At 50.6% G+C, this 15,573-nt stretch overlaps 1 protein-coding gene across 2 annotated transcripts in view; it reads left to right on the forward strand.

Moving 5' to 3' along the window:
- Window positions 1-74: 74 nt before the first annotated feature.
- Window positions 75-15,573, forward strand: part of DAG1 (dystroglycan 1) — a 52,821-nt gene continuing 37,322 nt past the window's right edge. Inside the window, exon 1 of one of the 2 annotated variants that reach the window (XM_074836541.1) lies at window positions 75-177. The gene's annotated coding sequence lies outside the window, so the exon portion shown is untranslated. Of the gene's footprint in view, window positions 178-805; window positions 932-15,573 lie in introns of those variants that run through there. The other variant, XM_074836544.1, reaches the window with a different exon arrangement.

Consider the following 15,573-nt stretch of genomic DNA (forward strand, 5'->3'; position numbering starts at 1 on the left):
ACCGGGCGCCGATTGGCCGCGGCGCGCTCGTGCCGCCGGTTGCTAGGCGCCGTGCGCCCCGCCCCCAGGTACGTGCCCGCGCGGGGTCGCGCTCGCGCCGCGCCGCCCGCTCGGTGCGTCGGGGCCGCTGGCGGCGAGAGCCGGCGGGGAGCGGCCTCCGGGCCCGGCCGTCGCACGGTGAGGGGCCGCGGGGACGGGGGCCTGGCCTCTGCCCGGTGGCGGCGGCGCGGGGCTGCGGCGGCACCTGCCGGGCCGCCCTGCCCTTGGCCTACCGGGCGGGCCGGGGCCGCGAGCGGGAGCGGGGCGGGGAGCAGCGGCGCGGCCTGAGCAGAGGCGCGGCGGGCCCGGGCCTCCCGGTGCGCGGGCAGCCGCTCGGCCCGGCCCGGCGAGGGCGGCCCGGTGCCGCCGCCTCAGCCCCGGCGCGCCCTCCGCGGCCTGCGGGCGGCGGCCCGGGCTGGCTGTGGGGTCCGTCCCCGGCGCCGCTGCCCCCGTCGTGCCGCGCTTCCCTCCTCCTCCTCGTTTTCCCGCCGCCCTGTGCCCAGCTCCCCCCCCACCCCCACCCCCGGGGCTGCCTCTCGGGCGCCGTCCGGGGCTCCCCGCGGCCTGGGTGGGCGCCGCGCCCAGGGGTGCCCGGCGGGGCCGGCCCTGCCGGCGGGCGGGAGGCGGAGCGGACCCGGTCCGGGGCACAGAGCGGCTGGACCGGGTTGGGCTGGACCAGGCGAGGCGTGGGGCTTCGCTACAGCCGCCGGCGGGGGCGGTGGGAGCGGCCCGGGTGCTGGAGGTGGCGGCAGCCGGTCCCTGGCCGTGCCGTGGTTCCCGGCCGTCGGTGCCGGAGCCCGTGTGGGCTTCCCGGGCCGGGCGCAGCGCCGTGTGCGGGGACCCGGCGGCTCTCCCCGCTCACCGGGACCGGCTTGGCTCCACCGGAGCGCAGGTGGGTTTCCAGGTAGCCCGGCGGAGTTCGGTGTGCTCCGGGGTACGCTCCCTCGCAGCCCCGGTGGGGGTGGCAGGGCAGCCCCGCTTCGGGACCGGCCGACCCTGGCAGCGGCCCCCGAGGGCTCCGCGGGCTGACCTTGGGTCTGGGCGCTGCGAGCGTGACGAGCAGCGGAGGTGTTCCGGGCTTAACAGACCCGCAGTCAAACTTTTATCTTTAGTCAGCGGTGTGGGTGACTAAATGCAAGTAAATAGTTCTGCTGCACAAGAAGGCGTAAATGTTGAATATTCCTTGTGGCCTCCTTGGCTCCTCAGAAGCAACAGGCTGTGGAGAGGCTTCACCCGAGTCTCCAGCACCCGACAAGTCAGTGGGTATGAATTTAGCAAGTTTTACCACAAGTTTGCAGGTTGCAAACTCCCTGTCTGTGCTTTTAGAGCTTAACCTGGCCTCTGCTCAGGGTGGGAAGGTGCAGACCTGGGAGCTGGGCAGCTGGGTGCACAGTCATTCCCTGAGGTGCTGTGTCTCCCTTGGTCCTGAAGCTTTGGGCTCCTAGGCTGGGGAAGATGGCACTGACATTGTTCATGTGTCCAAAATGAGATTAAAATCCTCTTTTTGTATGAAAAGACCAAGCATTCACCTATCTCCTCTCAGCCTCCCCAGGCAGGGGCTTCTTTCCGCTGCCCACTGCTGTTACGCGATGGCTAGTAGCGTCTTTTGCCCTGGGAATACTGTTCCCAACAAAATTTGTTATTTAACTTTCTATGGGGAATGCTGTCTCTTCCCATCTTTAGCTTTACAGATTCCTTTCCTCGCTTTAAGAGTTTCTAATTCATAGGTTTCTTTGCACAGTCTCTGCTGCTGTACCAAGCATCCTAAACCACTTAATCATTCTTCACGATGCTTGTCACTGCGCTCTTCTATCCTAAATATAGGGTAGTATGCCAACAGGAGAAGCTTGAGAGCAAGCTGAAGTGCTGGGAACACCACTGTTTACTCAAAGGAGTAATGAGCAAAGCCTGGCTGATTCCAGGTCGTGCCGTCTTCTTGCTGCAGGAGTTTGTGCTCCCTTCTTTGGGAGCTGGCATGAATTCTTGAATAACTAGAAGATGTTGTTGACAGCACATGCTAGCTTAAAAATACCCATTTCTTGCAGCATTGTGTAAACTGAGTAGTAAATTCTGCTTAAATGCTGATATTGGTTCTGGAGAATTGGCAAAAGCTGTGGGGCTTGTATCAGTAAAGATGTTCTGCGCCTCGCTGTGAACCAGTAGGTTTTGTGTGGGATTTGTTAACCCTGAGCACTTCTCTGCTTTTAGAAATGGCTGGTACTCAGTGCTAGCTCAGGCACTGCTTATCTACTTCTTTCTCCTCTCTCCTCTCTCTGCCTGGTGTGCTGGGCTCGACTGCTACAAGACATGAAGGAGGACGTGTGACAGGTAGAGTGAGACCTTTGGCCAGCTTCAGCTGCAAAGTGCGTGGTTAGAATTGGCTCGAAGCTCTGACCATAACTTGTCTTCCACGGACGGCTGGTCTGGAGGAATTATTGCGTGTCTCTTGTCGGCCCAGCTGTACTCTGGCAGTGAGGGGGTAACGTCGGAGGGAGTGCTGCTGTGTCCTGGCTTGTGCGAGCGTGCCAGCTGACAAGCCTGAGAGGTGATTTGGTGCTTTGCACTAAAGGCCAGCGGTCCAGCTCGGGTCTGACGGAGAAGAGGACTGTGTGGTTGCAGCAGCCGGGTCTGCGGCACAGGCCTGCGATGCAGCATGTTGTCAGCCTGGCAGAGAAGGTGTGATGGTTCTGCCCTGGCAGGAGGGGAGTTGCTCAACAGTAGGAACGGTGTTTCCTTGCCTTTTCTATGTTCCTTGGAGAGATAACAAGAGAGATTGTCCTGGAGAGATACCAGGGTGCTGTGCCAGCCTGGGGAGGAACTCCAGCTGATGGGAGTGAAACAGTCTGTCTCGTTTCGGCAATGACAGCCATCTGAAAATTTTCATTGTGGGGATGATTTTGGATGGTTTGTGTCTTTACTCCTGTTAGCTGAGGAATAGTATGGAGGATTTAATTCTAGTAATGATTAATTTGAATGAGGAAAATGCAAACTCTGAATTCTCCTTGGGCAAACAGGGGTCATGTAAATAAATGCCTCTGGCATTCTTTGTGGTGCTTGTAGACTGTCTACCAATTACTTCTGGTCTCTTGCTGAATCAGTGGGAGGCTGTTGCTCCTTGAGCTCCAAGTACTTCAGCAGTGATTTAGGCGAAATACAAATAAACACAGTTGGATTGACCTAGTGTATCTGAGCTCTTGGTATGCTGAAAATGTTTGTTCTTAGGATGTTTGTGCAGTCTGAGAGCTCTGTACCTTAAACCCGATTTGCAGAGGACTGTGACCGTGCTTAAGCTGTGAAAAATAAAAGATCACCCTGAAGAACCTGTGCGTTCAGGGCTTGTTCTGTGAGATTAAATAAGTCTGAGCAAACTACTAAGGTGCTGCTGGATGGAAAGTTAATATATGAACCTGCGTGAATATGCTAGGTAGGTGCAATTCCAAGTCCAGTGCATTTTTCCATCTGTGTATCTCCTTGCACTTATCCGTTGGCTTAAACTGTGTCTGCTTCACCTTTTCTGGGATAAAATTTTAGCTTGCCAGTGGGAAAGATGGTTGTATATATTTGATGTTGCTGCTTTCTTTGCCATTGCATTTTTCATGAGCATCTGAGCTGATCTGCTGGTGCAACGTTGTCCAAAGGAGATGGTCCAAGTCCCCTGGCCAGGCTGGCCTGCTCCCTTTTGCTTGCGAGTGTCTGCTGGGCCTGTGAGCTGATCGCCTGGGGTCCAGCAGAAAGCTCCTGCGCTCTTGCGCACGGTTTGTGAGCGGTCCTGGGTGTCTGATGAGGAGGAAACAGGGCAAAGTGAGTGGTGTGGCTTTGTTCGGGGTGTGGGGAGGCAGTGGGGGCCTCCCTCTTCTGTCGGTGGTGCCCTGCTCAGATGGTCAGATGTACCTTGAAACCACGGCCTGAATCAAAGCTGGAGCTTCTTGCCTGATGGTAGCTTCTGCCTGAGTTATTAGTTGGGGTACAAGCGATGTAAGGCACCCTAGGAATGCACCCTGTTCTCCCAAATGCTGTGTCCTGCTCAAGGTCACCTCAGCCTGGTAGTGCTGGTTTCTGGGAGCCAGGCTTGATGCATGCTAGGAAATTCCCTGGAATCTCCACTGATGGCAGTGCTGCAGCCTTGTAGTTTTTCCACGTCCAGGATCCTGTCCCTGGGCAGCGTGCTGGGACCCAAGAGCCAGAGGGAGCCACTGGATACCACATGCTCCCAGGGCTCCTTACTGTGGCCCTTGTATATGTCTTAACTGTGGAGAGCTCACAATGGCCCCGCAGACCCTAACACAACGGGTGTTCTGCCACGTGGCCCCCTGAGCTGTGCCACTGCCGGGCCATGTCAGTCCCGGTGCCGCCATGGTTGTCCTGGGGTAGGTGCAGTGAGGACCAGAGGGTGAAGTTGCGTGGGATGGCTCAGCTGGTGTAAGACTCGCTGCTTTCAGAGAGGAGAGGTCAGACCCCCAGACACGCAGTTGTGGTGTTAGCAGTCGTCTTGCTGAGCTGATCTTTTTCTTTTCCTGGGTTAGCTTTCTGCCACTTAGTAACCTGGATTGTCCATAAAAGGAGCTTGTAAATGCCCAGCCAGAAGGAGCTTGTCAACACCCTGGCAGTGCAGGTGGAGAGGAAGTGAGGCCCAGCCTAGAGGAGGAGGTGGGCATGGTCCCTGTGCTGGAGAGTGGTGGGTTAGCTCAGGACGAGTGGTTGCCTCAGCCAGCCTTATGGTTTGATGCTCTTTCCCTGCTTTCAGCTGTGCCCTCTTGCTTCCTCCCATGTGCCAGCTGTGTGGCTGAGCTGATGCACTGATCAACTGATCCTGCTAACTTGGCATAAAATTTTTCTTTTTTTCAGCTAGACCCTTTTTCACTGGCTTAGCAAAGTGGCCGGGAGGGGAGTCAGACCATCCTTGGAGGCAGGGAGCTGTTGTATCAGCATCACCCCTTGGGATGGTGCTCTTAGCCATAATGGATATTTTCTTCTTCAGGGTTGAGTTGTCCCCCCAGTTTCACTGTCCTGCAGGTATCCTCTTGGCCTAGAGAGGAATTCTTGGTGGGATTCAAAGTACATTATCTCTGACAGACCTTCACCTGCAGAGGGTGGGGCTTGGAAACAGCAGTAGAACTTGTCCCAGCCCCGCAGGTGTACAGTGTTCAGCTTTGTTTTGGGTTTTTCTTTAGAAAAACAGGCTCCTGGCCTCATCTGACCTGTGAAGATACATTTGAATGAAGGTTTCCACAGATGAATTCTCCTTTCTTCCCCCTTTCTTGTGTTGTGGTCTCACCGCAGTGCTCAGCTATGGCATTTGCCATCGTTGCAACCTCGAGTAAGGGTATGCTGTGTATATTCTACTGTGCTTTCTGAGAAGGGCTCAACTCATAGAGGGTTACATGGGCAGCTTCAGAAATATTTTGGATACTCCTCGGAGTTTTCCAACAAATTGGCTTAGAAGCTTCTTCCTGTAATATTTGATGTTGCAAATACTCCTTGGTAAGGACCTGACAAGCGGCATTCCTCCCCTCCCTCCTCAGGGGCTGAAAAAGTGATTATGGGAGAGGTTTCAGTTTACTCTAGCATAGTTACAGGTCACGAAAGTGCTGAATGCATATAGGCAATGAATTCACACCGGGTCTTTTCTTTTTTGAACTAGATTGTACATCTAGACTTCAGAAAGCTTAGTCTTCTGTGAAGTGTGTTCCTTAAGGGTGGGGATTAGCATTCGGTAATTTTGATGAGAGTTTTCAGTAGCAGATACTGATCACTTTATATCAGTCCCAAGGGCTAGGGATTGATTTTTGGATGAGTTTGAGTAAGAAGAGGCTGGATGATAGTTTGAACCAGCAGTTTTCCACTTGAGTGTTGAATTACAACAGGTGATGTGAAAACCTCGTGCCACTGTCACAACTTCAGATCATGGCGTGGGGGCTGTCTATGCTGATGGTCCCTTGCTGGGGTGGCATTGCTTGCTTCTTGTCACATAGGCTTCTTCCCTCTTTCTTGTGCAAGGTCAGCCCTCAAATGGACTCTTCCAGGCTTTTTGGGAGACGCATCTCTTCCCAGAGCTCCCATGAGCCTCAAAAGGATTTCCTTGTGTGTCTGGCTGCTGTGGGACTTTTTGATTACAGGGGAGAGGGACCAAAAGTGGTCGATAAAAATGATGCCTGTCTCTGCGGCTTGGTTATTCAGCAGTCCAGGTTGCTGTTCAGATACCGCTTTAATCAGAATGGAAATAGTTGCTGAGTTTTTCCAGTATGGCCTCTCTGCCTCTCCTAAACTTACTCTCTAAAGCAGCCCTTCAGTACTGGTCTCTAGCTGAGAATTTCCTCTACAGTGAGGAAAAGTTTCATCAGGCCTTCTCTAAATATTGCTGAAATAACATGTGGAAGTGTAAGGTGACATCTTTTGTTGTCTTTGTGTTGTGGCTCTTGGGATTCCTGCAGGAAGGCCTTCCACAGGTTTGGGCTTCTAGGTGGGTAGTGAGAGGCATTTTGAGCCAGGAGACAGAAAAAAATATGAGTGTGTGCCCCATTTTGGGGCTCTCTTTTTCACCTAAGGAAAAGACCATCCCTCTAGATCTGCTTTCTCTGAGGGTAAGTACTTTGCTTTTCCCAAAGGAAGAGGTTTTTCTAATAAAATGGTCTTGCAGTCATTTACAAATACAGAACCTGATGTTAGTGGAAAATCTGGCAGGATGATTTTGACATTGGGATTGCAACGATATGAATATTTGAGACTGCAGTGAGTCCATGTTCGGGTCCCTTAGGCTTTCTAGTTAGGTCTTGACATCTGTGGAGTGTGAGCTCTCTGCTGTAGGAGCTGATTCTTGCATGACAGACCATGCATGGTGTTTTCCCACCCCAAAGGAAATATTTCTAGTGGAATTTTTATGATAGTGCCTGGGGCCTGCATTAAAGAATAAAAGGTGGTTATTCTAAAACCTTCTCTGAATTAAACTTTGCAGGATCCTATTGGGGAGATACACAAATTTGGTGTAGCTGTGTGTCTCTTTCTCTAAAAATTAGACTTCTCCCTCTACAGATGCAAGGCAAAGACTGGCTGGAGACGAGGGTGGGACTGTGCTGGTTCAAAGGGAGAATCTTCCTCTAGTATTTCTCCTAAAATTCAAAAACCACTTGCCTGTCTGCTCCCAAAAATCCTCAGCATCTTTCCTTTCTCCTGGATGCTTGTACTGTAGCACATGTTTTAAGACATGTTGGAAAGTATAATTGCAGTAGTACTGGCAACAACTGAACTTAATAGGTGCAAAAAACTTGTATCGCTGTGTTCTTGTGTTGAGTTCATCTAAAGCTTCTGGCATGTGGTGTTTGTGCACAGAATAGCTGTTGTATGGAGCGCATAAGTGGTCCTGCAGGTTTTGGAGTGTGGTCACAACACAGACTGTCCATCCTGTGTGGGATAAAACATCAGGAATGGGGCAGTAAACCTTATTTTAATTAGTGTTCAGATCAGATTGGGTGATTTCAGGCTGGGCGCTAATGTTTTTGCTGGTGGCAGTAATACAGAAGTAATTTGGACTACCAATCTCATGTAGTCTAACATAAAGGTCTGTGCCATGGCGCTGTGTGTGTTTGCACAGTGTCAATTCAGTTCCCCCAGAGTGAGCTGTTTGGCCAGAATGTGAAACTTCATGTCCTCTGTGTGGGGAATTTTGTGCTTTCAGTGGTGTTTGTGAAGCTGGTGCTTTATGTTTATCTGTAGGCCAGCAGCCTTGTGCTGGTTGCTCTTTCAGGAAACACTTTATCACATCTTAGAATAAAATTTTATTTGAATATCAGGGGTCAGCCTTTAGGGAAGTAAGAAGTTTGATCTTGTGAGAGTAACAATTGCTGAGAATAAGTACAAATCTTCAGAAACGTACTGAGGAAGCTAAAGCAACATGTTGTAACAGTACTGCGTGCAAAACCCTATGGACCATTGGTAGTAAACTGTAACAAAAGTATAAGACTAGGGCTTTATAGCCTCATGAAAACTTTGTAATTGAAGCTAACATAAAAAAAGGCTTCATTTGCTACTGGCAAAGAGGTAAAATTGTATATTGTGGACTTAAACCATTGAGAAGGCAGCAGTGTTCCCCTGTGTGGTAATGGTGATAAGCTGGCATAAAAGTTCTGTCTGCTGAACGTGGCAGAGTGAAGTACTCTGTGATTACCATGGCTAATTTAGGCGTGAGAAGGTTTGCTTAAAAGCCTCGACCAGAGGTGGATGAGCTCCTGGAGTCTAGAAGCACTACTCCAGACCTGTGATGTGGTTCAGTCACCACCCTCCCCTCAAACCAATGTCCCAGTGCTGGTGCCATAGTATTGCATGCCCCTTATTCCTGGAAACTGGAATCGCGACTCTCCTCTTCCTTCTCCCCGCCACGCTGGTTCTGTGCTGCTACGCCTGCCATGCTCCCGAAATGCCTTAGTCTTTGGGTCAAGTGGAAACGGTGCAACTGCTGCTCGCCTCCGCCTCCTGCTTTCCCCCTGCCCCGGCAGCGGTGGGTTGGAGCCAGGACCTGCTGGGACAGGTAGGGCTGTGCATCGCTTCCTGGCGCCTCGGTGACTTTTGATCTGTATACTGGATGTGGCTCTGTGAGCTCAGCTCGGTCTGGCAGTCGACCGAGCCTGGCCCATGAGCGTCCCTGGGGAGAGGGGTCGTGGTGCTGTCCTGCCGTCACAGGAAGAAGCTGTTTCCTGCAGACCTCCGCGCTGCATCCTCGTGCTGTGCGCATTGCTCCAGCCTGACCCAGCTCAGCAGCCTCCAGCCGTTTGCTCTTCCCTGAATTGCAGACTCCTAAAGCTTCCCCTGGAGGTGCATAACTTTGTATAGCGAACTTAATCCTGCTGACTTCAGGTAAGCCTTTTTGCACCTTTTATGGATTTCTTATAGTCTGTTCACATGCTGGTTGAAAAACCATTGCCTTGATATGATGCTTCAGGAGATCGTTTGAGGCAGCTTCTCCCCTGCTCCATAAACAAAAGCAGAGAACAGAGGGGGCAGTGAGATTTAGGATTTGATTTCACCTGAAGTTAAGGTGAAATCACAGTACTGCAAATAGGGGCAGTTTTGCCCTCTGCCCTTTGTGCCTTGGCCGCATATACCTGTGTTTTGTGATGGGTTGGTCAGCTCAGATCCTGCTGACAAGCAGTCTACCACCAGCATGAGGGAGGTGAAGGAGAGCTAGGTTGTGTGCAGAGCTCTTCCCTGCAAGTGTCTTTTGGCCTGGTGTAGTATGTGGCTTGGTCACTCCAGCTGAGAGCCTGAGAAAAGAGTGCTTCATGTGCTGAAGTCCTGTTTTCTGGTCATATATGGGAATTCAGGCTGGCTAAGCTGACTCCCAGTGTAAGTGTTTAGGGGTGAGATTCTTCTTTAAGCAGTGACTTAAGATGATGATTCTTAGTGAATTCTGTGCAGCTGACTCTAAGCCCTGTTTGGGACCAGCAGTCGTAGGCTGTGCCAACTGGAAAAGGTCAGCTGAAGCTGGGAGCCGCCTGGGCACACGGCTAGGTGTCTGCTTTGGAGCGAGGAAAAGCCACCTTCTGTATCAGTAGAAGCAGATGGCTTGGCTCTGGAGCCTGAACTGATCCAGGAGCAGACACCTTTCATTTCCTAGCGTGTCAGTGTCTGCTCCTGTTCGAGGCAGACCCAGGCACGTACAGAAGCTTGTAAGCACGCAGGTCCACATCTCAAAAGAGCAGAAGAGCTATCTGCTCTCCCCTGGGAGTGGAAGAAGAATCTCGATGGTAAACTTGGTGATGTAAATCTATTCTAAGGAGGTGGGCTTGAGGATCAGCTGGAGTAATTGAAGTGGCCGGTGTCCTCCTGCTTGGGCTTTCTGGTAGCAGCCAGCTGAGTTGATTTGCACAGCATTTTTGAAGGCAAACAGTTGTCCTATTTACCTCGACTCCTCAATGGAGAGGAATTACCTGTGTCAGCAAAGCTGGAAAGTTATTTTGCTTCTTTAGGCTTGGTTGGAAGGAGTATACATTTGAACTCTTCTGGGTGTAACTAGTTAAAGATCCTTCTGGAGTAGAAACCAAGCAAAACATTGCAGCTCCCCATCTGGGTGGTAATCCTGAACAGAAGCACAGCCCTTTGGGGAAAATGGTGCTACATCAGTAGCTGATGCTGCCGAGCAGACTGCATATTGCTCCAGGTTTTTATCTTAGGCTGGTGTCCTGTACTCAAACAAGTTGATGATGCGGAGGCTGTTCATGCAGGAAAGAGGTCTTGCAGTAGTGTCTCGTTCCATTTGCTCTTGGCAGGCTTTAGAGTAGTCCCTTGCATAGAAAAGTCACATGAGAAAAGCATTTAATGTATTTTTAGATGTCTTTTAAAGTGGCTTAGTGGCTGAAAAGAAACCTGCGTCAGGTCACTTGCCTGCTTGCTGCAGTTTGCCCAGAAGTGCTCAAGCGGACTATTAATGCAAAATACATCCAGTCGGAGACTTCTGCTGTAAGGGAATTGTGCTGCCTGCTACCAGGATGCAGCTGGCTGTGGGAGGTGGCCCTCGCTGTCAGTATGGTTGCTTAGATGCTGGTTAGGACAATAGTGGGAAATGAATAGGAGATGTCCAGCTGAAACCAGTTTAATTTCTTTTTCCCTTTATCTTTTGGAATTGTTTGGGTTTTCCTTGGTGACTTTGTGCAGTGCTCTTGCGTGGCATGGTTTTTCACAGGGTCCAAACTTGGCATGCTCAGCTTCTCGCTTGGTTTGAGCTGGTGCTGCTGGCAAAGAGGTCCTGCCTTCCACTTGTGCTGGTGCAAGGGCAAAGAGAGTGAAGACCCCACATCCAGCCAGGAAGCTGAGCCAGGTGAAAACAGGCCTCTTGTTTGTCTCTTGCTGGGTTTCTTTAATGTGTGTCAGTTCCCCCATCCACTTCTCTGTCTGTAACGCTTGTACCTGCACAAAGGGGAGAGAGGAGAGGGATGGGAAAGATGGAAATGCTTCCTCTGGAAGTAACACCAGTTTAAAATGACTGTGAAGCTGGCTGTGGTGCTGCTGTGGGCCTTCAGGCAGGCCAGGGCACATGTGCCCAGTGAGGAAGAGTCAGGGGAAGGTTCAGCCATTCCTTTCTTTACAAAACGTTGAGTTTCCAGGTGTTTGCCAACATGGGAGAATGCGTGCTGCTTGTGGGACCTGTGTTGCGTGATCTCTTGAGATCTTTGTGGTCCATTGAATAGGAGGAAAAGTGTGCTGGAGTAGGAAGGAAGCATGATGCACTGCATTGCCTTGCGTCAGGGATGGGAGTAGCGCTGTAATGCAGGCATTGGGGGGTGGGAGTATGAGCTGAAATCCTGGGTTGCACATACAGGGTGAGATTATTGGAGTGTCACAGTTATTTGGTGCTTGTTTGGTGGCTGGGCTGTTATACCAGTGCCTATCCGATAAGAATAAAATTTATTTCCAGGAGTCCTGCCCTTTCACAATAAGCTAGAAGAACGGGAACTGATGGCAGGTGAGGAGAGCAGGAGGCTTGAGAGAAGCCTCCTTTAAGAGCAGCAGTATTTATGTAACAGCTAACACAAAATATTAATGTAAATAAGACAAGCTGTGATTTTTACCTTGGAGCATCTGGTGAGGTGACTCTTCAGTGATAGTGTGTAGGCAGGTGGTACAAGAGAGCTGGAAAGTTCCAGATCACTCTCCTTGTTCTCTGAAATGGTTTTGACCATAAATGATGAAAGTTGTGTATAACAAGAGTAGGAGGAAGCCAGACAAAGTAAAACCTGGAAAAGGTGCACTTTTTCTCTCGTTCATTTGCTAGGGTGCTTGATGGGAAGAAATAGCTGTGGGGAGACTGACTTTCCTTGAAGTCTTTGACTCAAGATTTGCTTTAATCAAGTGGAGGAAACTTTAGGGACCCATATAACAGATCTCACTGTAGCCTTGGATGTGGTGTGGGCATGTTTAAGAACATAACCTAAAATAAAAACGTTGAGCTTTTCAATACGACCAGCTTAAACTAAATGTGTATTTAGGAAGCAAACTTGTTTTTCTTGTCCCTGTCACTTAAAATGAGTGTGGCTGTGCTAAGAGCTCTTCTGAGATGTTGCTGTGTCTCACCCAAAGCCCCAGATTGCTGCTTAATTTATGCTGCCTCAATTTAAGTCCAGGTTTCTGGAGATGAATTTTAATGACTAACGCGAAGCCGGCGCTGGAGCACGGTGTTTGTAGATGGGTGCGCTGGTGAAGGTGGTCTCTGGGGGTGCCCCGAAACCGGTGCCTGCCATGTGTTGTCTGGGGCGGGTGAAAGGCCGGTGTGCGCTCTCGGGCTGTGGCGAGGCGGGAGAGCGCGGCAGCAGATGGACGGCTGCATGTGCCGCTGTCGGGACTGCCTTGTAGGGAGATGTGCCGGCTCCCGGCCATTTCTGGGAAGGCTCCTGAGGCTGGTGGCTCCTGCAAGCTTTGCCCATGGGGCTGGGAACACGTACGCCTGGCGTTTTCCCCTGGGTGCCTTTTAGTGTGTGTATAAATACCAGCAGGTTTCAGATGCATTGCAGATTCTCCTCTGGTCCTTTTTTAAGCCTGAGTAATAAATAGGTTGGTGCTCGCTTGTGGGTCCGGCTGATCTGTCATTAGAAATGATGTAATGATTAAACTCAGCTTCATGATGGCTTTCCTGTGGTGCAGCTCTCCTAAATCTTGTTTTTCTGTAATCTTCAGGTCTGAGCATTGCAGGTACCAGGTGAGATACATTTAGGCCCTGGAAAAAAGTTAATTTAGCAGTACTTGCTATGAAGCGATGTTTCTTACAGTGAGCCAGACTAGCCACAGCCTCTCTTCTCCTTTTGATGAAGATGCTGATTGTGCTCACTCCGCTTCCCAGGGAGCCTGTCCTGGCTGCAGCACAGCCTTGCACTAGATTTTATAGTTAATGCTCTTTGGAATAAGTGTCATTTAAAAAGTATCCAGCCAAGAAAGAGCACAAGATGTAATTCCAGTGAATTTTTTTTTTTTTTTAAGGATGGTAGTTTCTATTAAAGGGAATTGGCAGCTCCTGGCCTTTAGCTCTGGGCGGGAAATGAGCTTCGAGGGTGCGTCCCTTCACTACAGGGCCAAGGTGGGTTTCTGAACTCCTCCAAACAGTGCAAAGCTCAAATCAAGACATTCCTTGCACGTCTGGTATTTTTATAGTTAACCTGTGAAGTTTTTGTGTACGAAGCAGAGGTCCTGGGAAGGGATGAGAAAGAAGCTATTTTTACTCCATCACAAATAGGGCTTGGCATGTTTATTTTAGACTCCGGAGCCGCTCAGGCCAGTGTGGGGTTTTTTTATAGTCTTCTACTGTTACTATCAGATTAAAAAATAAACTTGAACTCTGGAAATCACAGGAAAATAGGGTGCCCTGGTGTACTTGGCTCCGGTGAGGCTCGGAGGAAGCAGCAGGGAGGGGTTGGTGTTGCCGGTGTTGTGCAGCGTGGTAGTCTTGAGGTCTCCTGCATATCAGAGGAGTCTTTGCTGAGCCACCAGCTGACAATGGACTACGTACCTTTCTATTGCATAAACTGCCCTGCAGAGAAATGGTTGCCTTGCTGGGTGTCCTAACTGAATTTTTAAGAAGTCCTCAGCTGAATAACTTGAGGAGCTCTGGGGAGCAAGAGCAGAGCTTGGCCATTAGGAGAGCGATGCTGCAGCAGGTTGTTTGCCATCTCCTGCTCCAGAGAAGATGCGAGTTGCCAGGTCACCAGCATAGCTTTGAATCATTCCTTTTCTGCTGCAGAGAAGTTCACCAGGCAGCGGGAGGTGAAATTAATGAGACTGGCTCATTTCCCTGCTGCCACCGGAGTCTGAAAGTGGGAGGATTTAGGTCAGTCCTGCTCGAAGAGTGGGAGGACCTGAGGTGTGTCCTGTCCCCAGCCCTGCGTGGCCTGTTCTCTGGTCTTGCTGATGTGGCATGGCTGAGGAGTGTCTCTTTAATTGCAAGTGTGCTTTACGCAGGCACTTCAAACTTCATCCCAGTTTATTATTAGAAGCTATTAAAAGTGTGGCCAGTGGTGTGTTCACACTGCGGTGGTGGCATGCACAATTTTCAGCGGTGGGTCACAGCTTCTTTGCATCAGGCATTGTACAAAGGTGTAACACAAGCAGCCCAGATTGCATCTGCCCATGCAGGCTTAACCGAGATACCCAGACAGCAGCTAGCCCAGACCTCCAGGCTGGGAGATCCCATCTGAGCCCCTGGTCTGATGCAGCCTCTTTGGGGTGCAGGCTGGAGATGTGGCTGATCTGAGAGACTATGATGTTTATTATGAAGCAATACTTTCCTGAGAAACTAGTCAAGTTATTGACTATTTGGTTCACTAATAAACACCACTGATAGTAATTTACAGTTAGAGCATTTTGCACGCTTACAACTCTAAAGCTAGTAGTTATTACTGCTAAATCTGACAAATTGCACTACAGCTGAACTGCAGATCTGTCACCCTTCCCTCCCACGCCGCTTTGTGTTAGGGTGCGAGTCCATCCTGGTTTGCCTTCCCACAGCAAGTCTTTTGGATGCAGATTGGGTGGAGAGTCAGCAGGTTGTCCCTGCATCCTGGGGGGTTTCAGTCTGCACACTGGGGTCATGGCTGTCCCTAGGTGCCCCTGCTCCTACCACAAGAAGACTGACCCTCCTTTGTTCTTTATATTACACCTTATTCACCATTTTTTTCTCTATTTCAGGACCCATCTCTTCATTGCCCCTGGCCCTCCCTTCCTCTGCCCAGACTCCCAAATAACAGCCCCTTATTACTTTTTGCTCATTGGTTTCAACTCTGCTACATCCATACCCAAATCTGGCATTCCTGTTACTTAGCAATCTCAACCTTATATAGCTGCTATGGTCATCTCAGTACAGGTGGCCTTGCAAGTCCCCACACCCCAAAGCTCCCCTACTGTTATGCGGTGCATGTTGGGTACCCTACACCTAAGACAAATGTCCCTAAGAGATTTCAGCCTTGAGTCCTCTACCTGTGTCCAGTTGTGCAGTTTCTTAGGTGCAGTCTGCATACCAGTGCAATAAATTAAGATTTTTCGCAGTTTTTAGGTTCACCCAGCATCGTTACCCATGAGCTGTTGGAACTGCTGCCGTGGCTCCCTGTGGAGGTCCCAGCTAGCTGTGGCCAGCAGTGCTCCACCAGGACCTCCGGCTCGCAGCTGCCCCTGAAGAATTTACAGCCTAAGCTGTAAGGATGGAAAAAGAGATAGAGGGGTCATCTAGCCCTGTTCCTGCTGAACGGTCACGGAGCTCCTCTAACCTGATTTAGCTGATAACTCATGAGGAACGCTGGCAGGCAGCTACCTGCCCCGACCCAGCAGGCATGCCTTCTCCCCATCTCCCCAGCAGGGCTCGTAGAGATGAGTGCAGTACCTTGGGGGTGTTTTCCCCCTTTCAGTAACAACCAAGAGCTTGAGGAGCAGGAGGGTTTGTGGTGAGGGTTGGTGTTTCAGCTTGGTTGTTATCTATTTGGTTGGCTTAAATCTGGCTTTGAAAAATAGGTAAGGCAACCAGGCTCAGAGTGTCTGGTCTGTTCTCCAAAGAAAACACATGCTTGG

This window comes from Strix aluco, chromosome 11, assembly GCF_031877795.1.
Source record: "Strix aluco isolate bStrAlu1 chromosome 11, bStrAlu1.hap1, whole genome shotgun sequence".
Taxonomy (NCBI): Eukaryota; Metazoa; Chordata; class Aves; order Strigiformes; family Strigidae; genus Strix; species Strix aluco.